We start from the raw sequence: 5578 nt of genomic DNA on the forward strand, positions 1-5578 counted from the left end.
TCTAACATTATCTCCATTGTTAGTCGGTCAGGATTTCCTTCGATTACTTGATCCTGGCTTCTGTGTGGCTTGATGTTGATTATGGTCATTTCGTCTTCTTTGATATCATGCCTTCGTGTCAAATATTAATTTAGATCTTAGAATTTTCATTGGAAAAAGAAGTTGAATTCATCAAATACTATATTTCAGGGGAACTGATACCACTAAGAGGCTAAGGTGAAGAGAAGGAAAATAAAATTGAAAGCACAAAAACAAACAAATAAATAATTTCTTAGTTCTTTAAAGAAAGTGTATAGTTTACCATTCGGAACATATCTCAGTTACGGTCGGAGATTTCCTTCGATTACTTGATCGGCACTGGTGGCTGATGTTGATTTATGGTCATTTCGTCTTCTTGGGATATCATGCCTTCGTGTCAAATATTAATTTAGGCACTTCTGCTCCAGAATTTCTTGAAGAGGCAACTTAGTGGGACTCGAAAATTTGTGAATACACTACTATACGCACACAGTATGTGTGTGCGTGTTGGGTTGTTGTTGTAATAAAATAAACAGATAGTCTGTTATCGACATGTGTATGAATGTTTTATTCATATGTATCAACAGCCATATTTCCTTCATTAATTTATTTATATAAACACATAGTTTTCTATATGTGAGTTTTTCAAAGAAGATTCAGATTGAGTGCAAAAGAAACATTTTTGTCAAGGTTGCAGTTCCTATGAAAAAGCTACATTCAGTAGTCTGTTTATTTAGAAAATAAGATACATTTCTAGTAGTAGAAAAAGTTGTACATTTACAAGGGACACACGCACATACTTCATATGCATATACGTTTCACATAATCTCTTAGTACCAAAAATATATATGTAAAGTAGATCACAGTGTATAGAAAGTGCAGCTCTCTATAAACTAGTACAGACTGGAAGTAGTTGTTGTACAGGTTATGCTTAGTAGAGGAACCAGTTCTCATTCTTGGGAATTCAGATTCCCCAAAGTCTAGTGCACATCTTCAGTCCTCCTCCACCTCTGCCCCATGCCAGGGTAGGATCTCATCCTACTGAGGACTCCCCCTGTGCTCTCGCTCACAATGCGCCTTTCCCTTCATCTTGGAGACGATTGTCAGGATTCCGTCAGAGGACAACACGCAGCTGATGGCGTCTCGCTCGACGAGGTCAGGCAACGCAAAGCGACGCACGAAGCTCACTCGGGACACTCTGCTTCCGTCCTGCTTCTCTGCTTGACCCTCGACCAGCAGTTCCTTTCCTTCCACCAACCGCACTGTCACGTCGCCGCTAATGAAGTCAAACACGTCCATCACAATCTGAAGATGACAAGCACATGTTATTCATCTACTTAATGCACTTAATGTTAACATATAATTAACGGAGTAATTGAAATGGAGTCACACACGTCCATCGCAATCTGAGATACTCATTAGCCTACTATGTATTCACACAGTCCTATGGTATAAAAAAACAACAGACCTAATAAAACAACGAATTACCTTATGCGATTCTGCATCCTCTGAGACACCAATTGCTTGATTTTCTAAATTGACTTTCTCTGACGAAGTTTCCTGTAGTTGTTCATGGCGTCACTTCGACAAGACCATTCATTAGCCTTTTCCAAAACTTCTCTCACAGCCTGACTGTAGTTATGACGAACATTCTCGAAGCAGCAATCGTCAGCAAACAGACCCTTCCTGACAATGGGCAAGTTCCTGTTAACGCAATCAAATCCTGAACACTTAAGAGCATAGTTGCTCCTGGGATCACACACCGAGGAATCCCTCTTCCCCGCACGGGATTCTTCATCATCACCAAAGGTAACTCGATAGGAATTTGCAGGATGTCTCACGATGAATGTGTATCCTTCACCGTCGTCATCGTCTGAAGTTGGGCTCATTAGGTCTGCAGAAGAGTGTTTCTGTTCAACTTTGTCAGGAGACACGAGTGTATCTGCTGTATTACCTTCGTGAAAAACTTCCCTCTTATTTTCCAACTGGATTGGAACAATAGCTTCTTTTACTTGGCACTTCTGTGGAACAAAATTTGGAAAGTGTTAATATCTTTATACATATTATTCCTTAATTGAAGTCATGCTTATCACGAGGTAAGTAGAACGTTACTGTTATTAGCACACTTACCTCTGATGAACAGAGAGAAGTTTCATTGGACGAAAACTCATTTGACTTTTCATCTGTGCTTTTTGGTTCCTTTGTGTCTCTTTTCTGCGCTTCGTTGGTGAGCTTCAAAAGGGGCTTCTGTTGGAACAGGAAATACAATTTGTTATTATAAAATCAATCCACAATAACAGTGAGGTATGGTTAATAGTGAAAGTACATATATCAAGATTACGATAAATAACTTTAAACCTAAGCTTGGATGGATTATTATTAAAGAAGATTCACCTTCTTCGGAGCCGAAATTGTCAGCACACCATCAGAAGACACGACTGAAGTGACAGCTTCCATCTGAATGTCTCCAGGAACAACGAAGCGTCGAAGGAACCGCTTGCTGGACTTGGAACCGTCTTCCTTCTTCTCCAAGTGACCCTCAACCACCAACTCTCGCTCGTTCACAGCCTTCGCGCTGACCTCTCCGCCGTCCATAAAATCATGAACGTCAATGACAAACTGAAAATATATGGAAGGGTAAATCAATATGGTGAAATATATCTAATGAAAATCACATTTTCAGGGAGAGAAAAAAGGTATTCAAAAATAGATGTTGACAGGAGCAATTACATAGATACTGAAATATCGTTAGTGATATATTTGTACCTTATGATAACAGTCATCCTCCAAAGACGTGACGGCCTGAGTCTCTTCTCGCGAATCTCGGGATCGAAGGATTCTGTAGCGGGTCAGTTCATCGACTTCCGGAGACGCTTCTCCCCATCTTCTCAGGATTTCCCTAACAGCTTTCCTAAAGTCTTCCGTAGAGTCCTTGAAGAAGGAGTCGTGGAAAAAGAGTCCCATTTTGGTCAGAGGAAATGAATTTTCAGACTTTTTGATACACAGAAGCCTTTTGGCATCGCGGGATTCTTCTTCCTTGCTAAGTCTTCTATTTCCAGATATTTCTTTGGATTCTTCCAGATATTCCTGTTTACCCTCCTGAAAAAAAAACATTGATAACAAAAACTCCTTCAGGTGAAGATACTAATTATCGTGGCTATAACTACTTCATTTAAAGTAATGAGAACAGATTGTAAAAGAATGCCTACTTACCACTTTGGGTGCAGTGATTGTTAGTATGCCATCGGAAGACATGACAGAAGTGATGGCTGCCATGTCAGTTTGGCGAGGCAGGGAGAAACGGCGTCTGAATGAGTGTGAGGAGATGGATGAGTTTCCTTCTTCCTCCTTCTCTGTGCTTCCTTCCACCACCAGCTCTCTCTCGCCGACCACTCTCACCTTCACCTTTCCGTCCGTAAACTCATGCACATCCATTACGATCTGTGGTAGGAAAATTATCCTCACTTTTCTTATCCATAAAAATAAAAAATATATATGAATATATAATTTCCAATGTTTCCAAATATCTTATCAACAACCACTAAGAAGTGATTTTGAAGCAACTGACCTTGTGACCTGTTTTGTCTGATGTGACGGTGACGGCAAGCTTTTCTTCCAGGTGACGGGATCGAAGCTTTCTGTATCGCTCCAGGATATCTTTGTAGCGAAGACCCACGTCGTCCCAAGTGTCTGTCCACTGGAGGTCATTGGTGCTCCACCTGTTCAAGACCTTCTTTATGGCGGCGTCAAACTTTTGGTGCATGTCGGAGAAGAATGAGTCGTGGAAGAAGCTTCCTCTTCGAGTGATTGGTAGGAGTTCATCCCGGAATCCCTGACGAGACCTTTCAGTCTGCAGTCAATCCTAACAGACGAGGCTTGATTCATCTGTGATGTCAGATTGTGTCCTTTCATCGTTTTAACAGATTATGCCTCCAGCGTCACAAAACATGCGTCATTAATGCTGTTCCCTGAAATTTGAATTTCCCACTGAACCGGGTTGAAGGACCGTTGACTGTGGTATTCGTTGGCAGGACTTGGAAGTTTATACTTTCCTTCTTCTTCATTGTATCACAGTAAGTTTTGGTGAGCAGTTGTTGGATTCTTCGCATTTATTTTCACGGAACTGGTTTCCCTCTTATCTGTAGTTCTGGAAAGGTCCGAGTCTGAACTTGTTCGAGCTTAATAGGAATGATAGTTGTCCTTGGTGAGACTGTTCCTCCTGTTGAAAATAGAAGGCGGCTGTAGTACGGGTAGTGCGTTTCAGACGCCAATTAACTGTTTCTCTTTTTCTAATATGTGTGCATGAAATTCGTAGAGGATGATATGCTTACCCTTTTCGGAGCAGTTATAGTAAGGATGCCATCTGAAGACATGACAGACGTGATGGCTAACATATGGTAAGATGAGGAAGGAAAAAGCGGAGTCTTAAGGAGGTTTGTGAGGACCCAGTGAGCCTCATCTTCTCTCCCTCCCCACGCCTTCCACCACCACTTCCCTCTCGCCCACCACTTTCACCTTCACTTCTCCATCCAGGAAGTCGTGCACGTCCACCACAATCTAGGTACAAGATTTTTTTATTTATTTTCTTTTTATTCATATTGATATCTTCAAAATCTTTATATGCTGAAGGATGTGAACACATAATAACAATTAACTAATAATGATAGTAGGACACATTTTTGTGTCCTAATATCATTAATATCCTAAAAAATGATGACGGTCATCGTTATTCGTAGACATGGACCTAAACGTAGAGAATAAATATCGTGAAGTAGCTCACCTTATGACCTGATGTGTCAGTCATGACGGTGACGGCCTGGTCCTCGTCCCTCAAATTGAGAAATCGAAGTTTCTGTAACGTTTCAAAATATCGCTGGTATCGGACAACTGTGTCCCAGTGATCTCGCAAACGCAAGTCAGTGCTCTCCACCTCCCCAGAACCTCCTGACGGTGCGTCGAAATCGTCGTGCACATCCGAGAAGAAAAAAGGAGTCTTTGAAGCAGCTCCCCCTTCGACTGATGGGCAAGCCACGTCCCACCTCCCTGTGGAAGGTCTTCGCGCTCACAGGGTTGCTCACACGCGGGAAACCTTCAGATCGATGAGTGTGAATGGGGGCCATTGTGGACAATTATTTCGCTGATTTTCCACCAAGAATCCCGTAACAAAGAGCTTGTTGCTGATGGGCTGTTTCTTCGCTTCTGAGGGAGTCTGGCAGAAGCGCTTTATTTAGGCGGGGCTGTGAACGTGGGCCTGTGGAGTAGAAGCAGCGTCACGCAGCACAAATACCTCCAGTTTCATGCCAAACTTTAGCATTTTGAATGAAATTCTTGATGAATCAATTCGATATTCAATGGAGGTGAGTCAGCGTGTATGGCCTAAGGCGGATTTGTAACAAATTACCTTCACTTTCATATTTCTGTCTGATAGCATCAGTGTGCGAACAGGAATTTGATCAGATGCCAATGTGATTCATGAATACACACAATATATTAACATTCTACCACAGACACATACACACGGGTATTTTTTGGTGCGTATTTATTTCAACGTATATTCAGT

At 41.7% G+C, this 5578-nt stretch overlaps 1 pseudogene; it reads right to left on the bottom strand.

Annotated features, from left to right (window-relative positions):
• Positions 1-734: 734 nt before the first annotated feature.
• Positions 735-4412, bottom strand: LOC119574243 (annotated as a pseudogene).
• Positions 4413-5578: the final 1166 nt, after the last annotated feature.

Source organism: Penaeus monodon, chromosome 6 (assembly GCF_015228065.2).
Source record: "Penaeus monodon isolate SGIC_2016 chromosome 6, NSTDA_Pmon_1, whole genome shotgun sequence".
NCBI lineage: Eukaryota > Metazoa > Arthropoda > Malacostraca > Decapoda > Penaeidae > Penaeus > Penaeus monodon.